General features: G+C 44.2%; 2 long non-coding RNA genes and 1 other non-coding gene across 3 annotated transcripts; 2 read left to right on the top strand and 1 right to left on the bottom strand.

The window, feature by feature from the left end:
* Nucleotides 1-2619: 2619 nt before the first annotated feature.
* Nucleotides 2620-2692, bottom strand: trnar-ucg (transfer RNA arginine (anticodon UCG)). Its single transcript has one exon. It is a non-coding gene; the product is annotated as a tRNA-Arg (tRNA).
* Nucleotides 2693-3071: 379 nt separating this feature from the next.
* Nucleotides 3072-9702, top strand: LOC144989506 (uncharacterized). Its single transcript, XR_013653742.1, has 2 exons — nucleotides 3072-6169; nucleotides 7141-9702. It is a non-coding gene; the product is annotated as an uncharacterized LOC144989506 (long non-coding RNA).
* Nucleotides 9703-10177: 475 nt separating this feature from the next.
* Nucleotides 10178-14171, top strand: LOC144989661 (uncharacterized). The gene is made up of 2 exons (XR_013653907.1): nucleotides 10178-12947; nucleotides 12985-14171. It is a non-coding gene; the product is annotated as an uncharacterized LOC144989661 (long non-coding RNA).
* Nucleotides 14172-14381: the final 210 nt, after the last annotated feature.

The following is a 14381-nucleotide window of genomic DNA, read 5'->3' as shown; positions in this document are numbered from 1 at the left end:
GTTCAGACTTAACTTCTTTCTATCAGAATATTCTCTCCTTCTCTCCCTCCGTGCCTGTCATTGTCTCTCATAGGCGCCGCGCGCTCTCACTGTCTGCCTCTGCGCTGCACGTGGCTCCTCTTACTCTCACACACAGGCGGCACTTTCAGAAGCACATCCTCATTCTACAACAGAAGTTTCCGTCTCGTGAGGAAATACGACAAATTAGCTGCATTCTAATTATTATTTTTCATTGCATTCATTTCCATTACAAGCTGCGTGCGTTCTTAAGTGCGCGACACGGCCGGCCGCCGCAGGATTTTGTGTTGGGGGGGGGGGGGGGTATTACTGTTCTCAGTCACTCTGTAACACCAAACATGAACGCGCGCTGTTAAAGTGCGATGAAAATCACTACATGTTGCCTCGCATGCAGCTAGACAGCTGTCCGCTGCAGAAGGATCAACACGCATCCCCAACACACGTGTGTGCGCGTCTCCTCCTAGTTCTACACATGACGCAGCACGCTCACACAGTCAATCTACAACACCTATATAGTTAGTTCATTAGTTAGATAGGTAGCAGTTAGTTGTTACTGTTATTTGTTAATATAGAATACTACGTTGTAATTGTATTTATTTCTGTTGATGGGCTGGATGTGGGTCCTGGTGGTGCTGAAGAATGAAAGATCCTTCTACCTGCAGTCATTCCTGAAGGAAGCTGATTGCAGCTGTTCTCTCCTGACAGATGGAATGATGGGAAATGAAGTTCATGTTGAAGTGTGCTCCAAGCAGAACAGAAAGGTCTCAGGACTTGGATCAGCTGCTGCTCTCTGGGAGCGTGCACGTGCTGCTGCATGTGCTTCTGTCATGGCGTTCTGGATGAGCTGCTGAGGTCTGTTTGCATCCAGACTCTCAGCTGCTTTAGTCAAACTGCTGAGCCATGGAACAATGGAGCCGTTTCTGAAGGAAGAGGATCAAACATGATGCTCTGCAGGAAGTGGAGGTTTTTTAGAGTCTCCAGACTGTTTCTGAACGGCCAAAGAAAAGCAGCTGATGTGCTTCTGTCTCCTACCAGCAGGGAGGGCTCTCAGCCGCACAGAACAGATCCTCAATGCTGCTCTGAGAAGGACTCTTCTGTTCCAGAAGCAGAGACTGTTCACATCCAGGAGAATCTGGACTCCAAGGAATCCCAGAGAATCTCCTCTCTGCTGTTTGGACACTTTGACCAGCAGAGGGCAGCAGAACTTTCAGCAACTCTGGATCTGATCCCACAAAAACAATCCATGGATGATCAGATTTCAGAAGATTTGAAGGATCAAAAACAAAGATGTTGTGAAGAGAAGATGTGAGAAGAAAGTCCAGAATGAATCCACTCTGACTTCTCCTCATGTCTCTGAAGCTTGTGTCTTCATGTCTTCACCTCAGAGTTTCTTCTGGATTCCATGTGGATCAATAATATTGATCATGTTCTGTTGTCATCAGAACTTCAGGCTTTTCTCTGCTGATGATCTCTGAGCTGAACTTCTTGGAGGAATTCCTGAATCTGGGATTTGGAGCAAACAGTCAGAACAAAGGAGGTTTCCATTTCTTCTAAGCTCTGCCAGAAGAAAAGAGCTGAAGCTTGAAGCTGAAGCAGCATTTGCTCCCAGAATCTGTCCTCCAGACCAACAAGTCCCACCACAGCCTTGAAGACGTTTCCAGAAGCAGCAGCAGACTGTGTTCCCATGACGACGCTGAAGTCAGCTGCTGCTCTGCAGGAGAAAGTCTGCAGCTCCTCAGTCAGGAAGCTCTTTCAAGCTCGTGCACATCTGTCAGTGCAGCAGCAGAAAGCCTGTTTCCCTGCAGGAAGTCTGAGACTTTTCAAAGTAAGAGCCTCATGTTGGCAGAGATGGGTTGGATTCTTTGATGCTCCAGTGTCTTTTGGATTCAGGATGAGTTCATGCAGATCTAGAAATCCCACCATGATGATCGGAATTTCAAAATAAAAGACTTACAATCACTGCTGGATGAGAAATACATTTACTCTTTATTTTCTGTCAATAAATCCTATTTATCAATAAATCCTTGATTGTAAATGATGGATCTAAAGTTGAAAAGAAGTCAAAGTGCTGACTCAGCACAGATCAAAGGAGACACAGATGATTTCCTGGAATGAAGAAAACATCAAACATCATGATGTGATCTGGAACTGAGCTGTTCTTCAGAAGATCCTCCCAAACATGGAAACTGTTGCTGCAACACGTGAAGCTTTGCTTCTGTTGCTAGGTAGATCTGATGGATCAGAAGCAGACTTCTGTCAGCTGGAACTGGGGCTTCTTCCAGACCATGTGACCTCATGGACAAAGTTCCAACATGGTTTCAGTGAAATGTGGAGGTTTTCCAGGAAACGTTGCTGCAGTTCCTCCGTCTCATCAAATGAGAGATTTCTCTGCACTAAAGAAGAAAATCTTCCAGAACAGCTTCAAGCTGCAGAAAAACTGTTTCCATCATTCTGAGGACATTTCTTTAGGCTTCATGTGAAGAAAACAAACTGTTGGAAAAGATGAAAACAGAAACAAAGAGGTTTCTAGAAGCTGCAGATGCAGTTACAAAGAACAGCCACCAGGTGTCTTACTTTGGGAGTCTCTGAAAGTTCTGCTTCCAACCATGAAGGGATTTGAACCCTCAATATTCTGATCCGAAGTCAGACGCCTTGTCCATTAGGCCACATGGTCTGTAAGGGCAGGAAGTTCCAGCTGGAGTTGGAGGAACTTCTGCTGCCTCAAAGAGGAAGGTGGAAGAGGAAGAGGAGCCGTGCATGTGCTCCTCCTCATGAGTCCTGAAGCTGCACCGTCAGCTGCAGAGCTTCAGAGCTGCTTCCTTCTCAGACTTTCCACTTTCTTTGGCTCTCTGGCTCTGATGCTGCTGCTGCTGCTGCCGCAGAAAAACCAGCAGCTGCAGAAAAACTCTGCAGAGACTCACAGAGAGAGGATGGAGGCAGCAGATGAAGCTGCTGCAGACTGGGGCGGAGCCTGGAGATGACTGATGAAGGTCAGAAGGCGGAGCTTCATCAGGATGAAGGTGCTGCTTGGATTCTGGCTGGATGTCCGTCCGTCCTCAGTCTCTTCATGGCTGCTGCTTCTCTTCTGCTGATGTTTCTGCAGGAAGAAGCTGCTGGAAAACGCTGAGTCTCTTCTTTCTGCAGCTTTTGATAACAGAAACAGTCATTTTTGTATAAACATCAATGTTCCAGTCTCACTTTAAATAAACTGCTGTCCTTCATCAGCCGTTGCCATGGAAACCAGCTGACTCCAGCAGCTTGACACAAGTGGGTTGAGGCAGGAGGGATGTTTCTGGAAAAATCATTTTCTGCTTCATCCCTGAGAAAGCTGAAGAAGAGGAGGAGTCCTGAGCGTCTTTTCTGGCGGGGACTCCTGCTTCACCTGCAGCCCATCTCCACCCTCTGACTATGTTTCTGACTGCTGTTCCAGCTCATGGCCCCCAGTCTGTCAGCTAACGTCTGATGGGATGGAGCTGACATCTGCTAGAAGATTTCCTGTCAGACATCAGACGTCTAGCAGCTGCTCTGCACTCTCTGATCACTCTGTCAGGAATGGGGTCTGGTCCAGCAGACCTCTGGGCGTTAACTCTTCATGGAGTCTTCCTCATGGCAGCCATTGTGAGACAGAGCAGCTGGTGGTCAGGAGGAGGGATGGTCATGTTGTTCTGAGCCTCAAACAGCCTAGAGGTCATTGGCTGCATCTAGAATGGAGGTGTGACTGTCACAGGCAGGTGATGATGTCCTGTAGTTGGAGATCACCTGGATGCTCTGTCACATGTGGCGGGAATCTCTGCTGTTCTGGAAGTGGATTCTCTGAGCATGTGGCTCAAAGGTGGAAGTTTCTTCTTCTGAGGATTCAAAGCTGGAAAAGAGTTTAGTTTGTCTGATCAGGAAACTGAAAATGAGGACGTCAGCGGAGCAGAAAGAGGAGGAACACCGTCAACAACCATGTTGGAGCTCCAACAGGCATTTTCCTGACTCAGCAAAAACATCTGTTTGTTTTTCTTTGTTCTGTCCAGCAGCTGAACAAATGGAAGAAGGTTGGAGGTTCAGTGGACCAAGAGCTGGATCATCTAAAGGAAAACGGGGTCCTCACACAACATCTATGTGAGGATTATTCTGGAATTACTGGCTCCATTTGTCTGAATTATGGCTTACAGCTGATAAATTCACATGAATAATGAGGTCAGGAGAGAAAATCTCTATTTTCTTGCTGGTTTCTATTGAATAGAGTGATTCCAATCAGACTAGTGAAATATTCTGAATGTTTCTGAATATCCATTGATTCCTGACTTCTGATCAGTTCTTCTTTCTGTAACTATGATCTAAATGGACTTTAATGAAAGACCATGTGATGTTTCCATTGATGCTAAAGCTGACCAATCATCTTATTGATTACAACACCAGCGCTTTCTGTGTCTAAAATCAGTCCCAGAAGAGTTCCACCATGACTTCAATGCCCGAGCTAAGCTCCTCCCCCTTTGTGTGTCTTTGTGTGTGTTTCTTGTGTGTTCCCCTGACTGCAGCAGTGTGTCGTCAACAAGAAGCTGATTCCTAGAGAAAAGTGAGAGTTTCAGCTCTAAGGGGTCTGAAGTCCATCTGAGAAGATCACTAACTCATCAGTCCTGCTGTCCCTGAAGACCGGCTTCATGTTCAGAACCAGCTTCAGGTTCTGGGCTGGGATTGGATGTGTTGTGGTGGCAGGAAAGCAGGTTCAGACCCGGATCAAAGCAGAATGTAGAAAGTGTCAAAGTGTCAGTCAGACTCCCAGACAGAATGTTCCAGATCAGCATTTATTGGTCATTTCTTGATGTTCTTCATCTTTGGAGAAAAGCAGAGCTAGAAAATCAAACAAAGTTCTGTCTATCTGCTAAAAACTTGGATTCCTTCAGTCTTTCCCGTCTGGACAGATTTCTTTGACGTCTTTTCTTTTCATGTAAATTCAGTCAAACATGTTGATCCTTCATGATGTGGATGACTGGATATGAAACAGGGTTTTCTGCATCAGGAACATGTGAGAGGAAACCTGCTGTTCCTCAGCTGAGCTTCATCATTCCATCTCAGCAGCAGATGAGGAGGATGTGCTGCTGGAAAATCGGCCTCACAGACTCAGTTTGCAGCTTCTGCTTTCAGCTTTGACTTCTAGTTTCTGGAGAAACAGGAAAAAGAAACAGGAAATCTCCACACCACTCTAGAACCATCTAGAACAGTATTATGGGATGTTTTTCAGCTGAATCACTGGGATCCATCTTCATGTTAACATCAAAGTGATCGTGTCAGATGAAAGAGTTTCCTTCGTGTCACAATAGGATCCCAGATCTCCCATCAGGCCTTGCAGCTCCTGACTTTGTGATGAGTTCCTGCAGAAACTCTTGGAAATCTCATGTTGATTCTCTCCCAGTTGACATCCATGGAGATTTTCACTGCTGTTGTTCAGCTGTAGAGTTTGTCACAGACGCTCAAACTCATGAAGAGTTCAGCTGGAAGTTGAGAAGGAGGCTTTGAAACCAGCAGCAGTTTGAGTCCATTCTGATGTTCCATTCAGGTTTCTGCTACAACAAGCCTTTATTTTGAAAGAGCCAGTGGGGCAGAAACAATAGAAGGAGGAGATTACCAACCCCCCCTGGAATGTTGCCCCCTGTGCAGTGGACTAGTGGGGGCAGGGACGGCTGAACCAATCACAGAAGACTGTTGCAGCTTTCCCTCCAAAAGTCAACCAATCAGATGTTGTTGTTTGGATTCTTTGTCTGGAAGTTTCCCATGTGGAAGCTTCCAGAGTCTTTTCTGTTTGGTCTGCAGGCTGAGCAGAACTGACTCCTGCAGGATCACAGGAACTTTCAGGAAAATCTCCAACCAGGAGAAAAGTTCTGTTTGAACCTTTTTGCTGTGATTGTGAGACTAGCAGATGATCGATCGGAGCTGCAGTGAAGAGGACGGCGGTGTTTGTGGGAGTTGGAGCTGAAGATCGGAGCAGGAACCATGTCTTCCCTTCAGTCTCTGAGAGAGTTGATCAGCGAGCGACTAGCTGCTGCTGCTGAAGAAATCTGCAGACTCTGTGAAGGAACCATCGTCCAGTACGAGGAGGAGCTCTGTCGTCAGCGCAGACTGCTGGATGTCATCTGGAAACCACAGCTGCAGCTCCACCACATAGGTATGTTACCTTCTACAAAGCAGTGAAGCTCTCTGAAGCTTCAGCTGGGTCAGGCACCGGGGCTTGCTTGAGGTGACGAGGCACCGGCTGGGTGGTGGGCAGCTCCTGGGTCCTGGCTCCCTCCTTGGCCTGGGTCTTAGTGTCTGGCTCCCAGTGGCCCCAATGGCTGCCACCCAGTACAGCGCAGCGCCTGTCATGTGGCTCAGGGCCCTAATGGCGGGGTTCCCCCTTGCTCCCGGATGCCGGAAGGGGGGCCCCCTCACCTGGCTGGTTGGTTCCCCTGCTCGAGCCAATACAGGTCCACTTGAGTTGGTTCTGTCATGTTGGTAAAGCCGCTTGTATAGGTTGTGCTTCTAGCTGCATTAACAACATCAAAGAACCAATTCAAGTGGACCCAAGTCTGCAGTACACTTCACCTGAAGGCCACAAACAACTGCTTCCAGGATAGCGAGGTTTGAGTTTTAGCCAGAGAGAAAGGATGGTTTTAGCGAGGAGTAAAAGATGCCATATTTGTCAAGAAAGATAAACAGTATCTTAATAAGACTGGTGGTCTCAGGTTTAAATCAGTCCCAGACAAACAAACCAGTTTCACTTAGGTCATTAACAGCTGAAAGAGATTACCAGGTTGGGGAGGGTAGCCACTGTCTTCCCAACTACAGCTGAGAACAAAGGACTTCTAAAGACCTAAAACCATTTAGTCTAAATAGACAATACTATCCAGATTCAGGTCTGACTCCTCCCCCAGGAGCACATTTAAACTAGCTCTTTCACCCGCTATTTCAGAATTGACAATTTGGGTAAGAGGTGAAACTTTTTCAAATTTGAAAATGATAATGTCCACATGGCATTTTTAATCCTACTTCTGTGAGTCTTCACAGACAATTGGTGTTTTAAGATGATCAGTTAATAGTGAATATTAACAACACACAAAACCCTAAAACATAAAAATGTCTCATTTTGTGTTTCTGCAGTCCTCCCCCAGCATTGGGTGACTGAAGATGAAAATCTCTTCAACCAGCAAAGGAACTTAAGAGTTGAACTGGAGAAACCGGACCCTCCGCTTTATAAAGAGGAACCGGATGAACCACAACCATCAACGATTAAAGAGGAGCAAGAAGGGTTCTACAACAGTCAGCCTGATCTGAAGCAGGAGACTGACACCTTGATGGAGATACCAACTTATGAGGAAGATGAGAAAAGTAAAGTAGATCTAAACAACCAACAGTGGAACTTCAGAGTGGAACATGACGAACCAGAACCTCCACAAACTGTAGAGGAACAACAACTTCCACAGATTAAAGATAGACTACAGAAACCAGAACAACCACAGATTAAAGAGGAGCCAGAGGAACTCTGCATCAGTCAGGATGAAGAGCAGCTTAATCTGAAGCAGGAGACTGATACCTTGATGGAGATTCCTACTTATGAGGAAGATGAGAACAGTGAAGAAGATCTAAACAATCAACAGAGCTTTAATGTAACTGATAGTCAGGATGAAGAAGGAAACCAAGATGAAGAATCAACATCAACTACAGATGAAGAGACAGAATCATCATCAACTACAGATGAAGAGACAGACCCACAGAATAGAGATCAGAGGAAGAGGAGAGACAGAAGTCTTGTCCAAAGTGTGGACAGCTCTCACATGTCAGAAAGTCAGTGTGACTCTGATGTTAGTGAAAAATCAAAGAAGGATGATTTGGTTAAGAAACACAAAGAGTCTCCAGCGCAGAATTTTTTTTCCTTTTTGAAGTCTGGTGAAAGCTCAAGAATCACTATCAAACCTTTTCATGTAGGATTTCATACAGGAGAGAAACAATTTTCATGTAAAGAATGCGGTGGAAGTTTTAGTCAAATATCTGATCTCAAAAGACACATGAGAACTCACACAGGAGAAAAGCCTTTTTCTTGTATAGAATGTGCTAAAGGTTTTAGTGATTTGTCTAGTCTAAAAACACACACAAGAACTCATACAGGAGAAAAGCCTTTTTCTTGTAAAGAATGTGACAAAAGTTTTAATCGTATATCTCATCTCAAAACACACATGAGAACTCACACAGGAGAAAAGCCTTTTTCATGTGAAGAATGTAAACAAAGTTTCAGTCAAATATCTCATCTCAAAACACACATGAGAACTCACACAGGAGAAAAGCCTTTTTCTTGTATAGAATGTGCTAAAGGTTTTAGTGATTTGTCTAGTCTAAAAAAACACACAAGAACTCATACAGGAGAAAAGCCTTTTTCTTGTAAAGAATGTGACAAAAGTTTCAGTCAAATATCTAATCTTAAAACACACATGAGAACTCACACAGGAGAAAAGCCTTTTTCTTGTAAAGAATGTAAAAAAAGTTTTAGTCGAATATCTTATCTCCAAATACACATGAGAACTCACACAGGAGAAAAGCCTTTTTCTTGTAAAGAATGTAAAAAAAGTTTTAGTCTTGTTCATAATCTCAAAACACACACGAGAACTCACACAGGAGAAAAGCCTTTTTCTTGTAAAGAATGTGACAAAAGTTTTAGTCGAATATCTTATCTCCAAACACACATGAGAACTCACACAGGAGAAAAGCCTTTTTCTTGTAAAGAATGTGACAAAAGTTTTGTACGTATATCTCATCTCAAAACACACATGATAATTCACAAGAGAAAAACATTTTGAAACAGTTTAATAAAGGATTCATTAAAAACTAAGCGCAAGAAAACTTGGAGCAGAGAACTTGTGCAGTAAAAACATGGGGTTTACATGAGCAGAGGAAGAGATTTGGAAAAAGTACAAATTTTCTTCCATAAAGACAGAAACTAGTATTTTATTTGAAATTATGATTTTTAGAATTAAATATTTCAAGCCTTGTTTTTATGTTGCCATATACGTATGGAATATACCGGTAATGTACCGTCTTTGAAAGGCCCAAACTACTAAACATTCAGTCCCATTCACCCCCACACACACCCATTCACACACTGATGGCAGCTGTGCTGTCTCACACTGGCACTAACCTATAACCCCCAGGATCAATGTGGGGTTCAGTTTTGTCCAATGACACTTTGACACATGGACGGGCAAAGTGGTAATTGAACCTGTGATCTTCTGATCAGAGGTCAACCACTCTACCTCTGCAGCAAATCCAATCACTTTGGTTTTCGTATTTCAGATAATTTAAATATTTTCATTTTTTAAAATATTTTAATTATTTTTTAGTTTGTTCATGTGTGTGTTACCATGACACAAGAAAGATTTTGTAAACATCTTTAATTCTGACACTTTTTATGTAATAAGTGAACATTTGATTATTAATTTAAACAAAAAGTAGTAACGACAGTTTATATTTTTTTAGACCAAGTTAAGTGAGGAAAAAAATTTCCTAAAAATGTATTCAGGAAGAGGCTGATAAAGAACCAGACGGGTGTTTGTGTCTGGTGTTCTTGTTATTCATGTTTTCTAGTAGACATTAGAACTGTTCCTTTGTTTTTTATTTTGGTTCTCATTGTTCTGTTCCAATCTTATCTATTAGGAATGAGTGGGCGTGAACATCAGTCAGAAGTGTGGAATCTTTCTCACAGTGTGGGTTTCTGCTGTTTGTTGATTAGAATCCTTTTATTGTCATACGCACAGCTTTTACACTGACATACAATATTGTTCCAGTGCAACCCGAACAAGATCAGACATACAACAAATACACATACAGTTCGAGTTTTACTGAGGCAGCTGCAGCGACTGTGCACCTATTTCTTAGGATGGGTAAAGATGGTTACAATAGGTGGGGTGATTGGTGACAAAAAAAGTCGTATCTCAACACTGTGATACAATGTGTAGATACAAGAAAAAAACACCGTCTGAACACAGAAGCACATATTCTCACGGCCACGCAGTACACAGGGATCACTGGGAAGGTTGGATAGGGGGGGGTGGGGCCCCCCCTGTGTTACACTCTGGTCGCAGCTGCTCCTCACGGGCGCTCGCGTCTCCAGGAGTGCTCACTCGGGGGCGGGGGATGAGTTCCGAGGAATGTCGAGGTCGAGGGGGGGGTTGAGCAGCAGCATCGGCCTTCAGCACAGCGGCGGTTTTCACACTCTGAGAGCGAATTATGTTTTGGTTGGAGCCAAGGAGTCTCAGCTCAGGGGGGGGGGGGGGGGGGGGGGGGGGGGTCCGATTAGATTAGATTTTCCGGCGCCAGCAGGTTGTTTGTTCTGCTGGCTGTGTCCTTGACTGGTCTTGCACTGAGGCAGATTTGATCCAAAATGTGGGCAATTTAGACCAGTTTAGCCTCCATTCGGGCAGAAACGCGCTCCAAGTTGGTATCCATCTTCTGCACAAGTTCAAAGATCGAGAGCATCCTGCTTAAGTGGGCAAGACAAGCACAGAGCTTTTGATCCACTAGTGAAAGTTTCTCGTTCTGAGTCTCTCCTCCCAGAAGAATCCTTCCACAGAGCTCAGACGAATCGCCTCTCTCCGTCTTCTGCTCCCAGACTGCCTGATAGATCAGAAATTCTCCGATCCCAATGATGAGGAATCCAATTATCATAAATCCAAAGAGGTACACATCCTTGACGTCTTCCACAGACAGCTGGGCCAGGCACACCAGCCTCCACTTGCCCCACGGGTCGTTGGTGTTTCCAGCCACGTGGGTGCCGTCTGGGCAGGAAGGGTCCGCTTTCCCGTTCCTTAGTGTTGAAAAAACTTTGTCGATCGAATTCAAAGACCAGCTGATCAGATCCATCTTTAGAGTGTAAAAAGAGCAGGAGTAGCAGCAGGCAGAAAGATGCAGCTCCGGGGAAGACAGACAAAAAAGCTGGGGGGGGCTGATACAGGAGGAGCGAGAGGAAAAGCGTCCGTCCTCGACAAGAGCAGGAAGAGAGATTAGTTGATGTTATTCATTTTTAGTGCCACATCTGCCACTTTAAATACAAAGGACTGCGTTCACTATAAAACATTTTTTCAATAATCCATCCATCCATCTCCTTCCGCTTATCCGGGACCGGGTTGCGGGGGCAGGGGTCTAAGTAGAGATTCCCAGACTTCCCTAACCCTGACCACTTCCTCCAGCTCCTGGTTTTGTTTGCACTTGTTGAGTTTCAGGTACAAAATAATTTTTTGAGCACAAAATCTTTCAGGTTTTGTGCTCAAAACAGCAAGTGTTGCACATGGAACAATGGCTCAGAAATCCCTTCATAGTAGGTTGGTAATGTGATCAGCAAAAGTATTTTCACATGTTATATACTTTATCTGCACAAATAAGTAGTAAGAAATGTGTTCAAAATTCTTGACTGATGAAAATACTGTAGAAGGAACTCCAGAGGAAGGACAAGGAAGTGAAAGAGGTGAAAGATGAATTTACCAGAATCTCTGAAGAAAAATCCAAACTGGAAGATGAAAAGAAGCGGCTTCAGGATGAAGTTTCCGAACTGAAACAGCAGCATAATGACGTCTGTGAACTGGCTGTTCAATTCAACCATGTACTGAGTAAACTGGGACCTCTTTGAGAAGAAACAAAGGAGCTCAGAGAGGAAAGAACCAGACTGACAGATCTGCTGAAACAGTCAGACACTGCAGACTGAATACCATGAGATCACAATCTCTGGGTTGCTCGGGTCGCGTGCCTGGGCTGGCTTGCAGAGACGGGGCGCCGGTCGGGTGGTGGGCGGCTCATGGGTTCTGGGGGCCCTGGCTTCGTCCTTGGCCCTTGTCTCGGTGTCCTGCGCCCGGTGGCCCCCATGGCTGTCGCCTGGTCTGTCCCTGTCTGCTTCATCCCTCCTTCTAACCTACAGTGGATTGATGGGCAGATATTTTCCGCTCATCTTTGTGGTAGATTTTCACCTTTGATGTAATATTTGTCTTTCCAGCAGATCTGGTATAAACGTTACAGCTTAAAATAATAACTTAATAACTCAGTGCTTGTATCCCCCACTTTTTCACCTTTCTTCCTTTTACTCTCTTCCACCCCCACACATTCTTTCCCTCTCCCTCCCCACACACACTAAATGTAACAAATAAATAAAAAATAATACTACAAAAATTGTGAATTGAAGAAACAAAAACATTGTTGCAATTCTCTCTTCTAGTTGTACAAAAATAAAACAGGCTAAAAAAAATAAAATAAAAATAAATAAAAAATAAATCAATCAAAAAATCAAAAAATATCAATCCATCCATCCATCTTTTATCCATCCATTCATCCATCCATCATCTATCCATCCATCCATCATCTATCCATCCATCTTTTATCAATCCATCCATCCATCCATCCATCCATCCATCCATCCATCCATCCATCCATCAACCGTCCACCTATCAACTGTCCATCCACATGTGAGCGAGTGCGGACTAACCGATAGATTTTCACAATGAAAAACAAACATTTCAAATGAAAACTTTTACAAAAGAAGAATCTGATTTTCTGAAGCGAGATCAGGAACACCGGGAGCACCAACATCAAAGTTGTCAGGTCCTCGCTGGAGCATGTGGAGGACAGCAGCAGATCCTGTAAACCCAGACTTACCCTCACCCATGGTCCTGCTCTCAGAGTGTTTCTTATCTTTATTCTGTGGATTTGTCTAACTGTCCCTTTGTTTTGCATTATCAGCTGAAACGGCGATGGACTTGACTGATTTTGCTCACATTGAAGGCGTTTATTCAAGGCGACCTGATCTAATTAGCCTGCCTGGTCTGTATATAACAGACAGGGATCTGCTGCAGCAGCAGACACCTCTCCTCAAAGACCGTCTGTGCTGATCTTCAACCACAAGTCCTCTCTGAATTCGTCGGTGGAAACTCAAAGTAAGTCAGGTTGTCACTGTAAAATTGTTTTCTCCAGAGCAGTCATGAAGACCCTGTCCGCCTGCTTCCTGTTGGTGCTGCTGTCTGCTGTAGGACACACAGAGGCTCAGTTTCAGAGGCAAGTGGTCGGCGCCATGCAGCCTGGGCAGTGCCGGGAAAAAATGACAGAAATCCACGGAGGTTGCTTTTACTCTGACACCTTCATTGTGACTGATGTAGCTAAGATCAATGCACTCTGTCTAGGCGTTAACGGAGACATGACAACCTTCAGTAATGAAGGTTTTACTGTTGTTGATTGTACACGCAAAACCGAAAACCTATGTGTCTATGAAGGCGTAGTTCACACCAAGTCAAAGCTGAAACTCCGGTGTAAGAACAATCAGCCTGTTCAGTTCTTGGGTGCATCAAGTTGTTTCATCCGTGCTCCAGTTCCTGACCGTCTGCCTCGCCTTTGCTCCTGCTCCTACACCTGGCTGTGGTTCCTGTCTCCGGCTCGACTCGCGCCTTTGACTGTCCCCCCAACCACGGCTGGATGAAGCTCGTCTGCTGGACTTTTATATATGTAGTTGTAGATTTAGATAAGTTAATTCTTCTCTAAGAGTTCTGGTAAATCGCCTGTCCGTCCTGGGGGAGGATCCCTCCTTCATGTGGGCACCCCTGAGGTTTCTTCGTTTTTTCCGGAATCCGTTTTTTTTGGGAGTTTTTCCTTACCGCGAAGGGGGGTCTAAGGGCAGGGATGCCAGTATAGCTTAGTCAGTTTGTTAGTTAATTTTAGTATTTTCCTATTGAACTCTTTGTATTCGTGATCCTTTTGATTTCATGTTTTACTTTGAAGCTCATCGAGACGACTGTTGTTGTGATTTTGGGCTATACAAATAAAATTGAATTGAATTGAATTGAATCAAGAAATTTATCAGTACTTCATCTGCAGACACAGTTCATGTGTGACAGATGCTTGATGCAAAAACTGAAATAAATGAAGCGCACAAACTTCATCTTTTCCTTTATTTCACTATCAAAGCTTTTCTTAATGTATTGCTAATGGAATGAAGCTACATAACAGGAGAACCTGATTGAAATGTGATTTAAAAAAAAGACAAGGAAGCTGCTGCTTGATCGGGAGGAAGAGGAGGAGCTAAAGAGGAGCAGGAATGCTGGGAGTGGGACTGGAATTCAGACTGAATCCAACATTTAGGGACAAAAATGGCGTCTTCCAGAAATAAATCCATGTTTCAGAAACGGGAACATTCTTGAAAGTCTACCCGGCAACAACTGGGGTTTGGATGAGGAGAAGAAGAAATGTTCCCATTTAGAGAGAAACCAGTTTCTACTCCATCCAGACTCTCAGCTCCATTTAGCTCCTGGATCCACTTTGAAAACGGTTTTTCACAATAAAAGCACACATTTTAGGATTATCAGAGGTAAAAACTAATA

This window comes from Oryzias latipes, chromosome 2, assembly GCF_053564925.1.
Source record: "Oryzias latipes strain Hd-rR chromosome 2, Olatipes_Hd-rR_3.1".
NCBI classification, from domain to species: Eukaryota; Metazoa; Chordata; class Actinopteri; order Beloniformes; family Adrianichthyidae; genus Oryzias; species Oryzias latipes.
The sequence above is the reverse complement of the archived record's forward strand: the minus strand, read 5'-3'. Positions and strand labels throughout refer to the sequence as shown.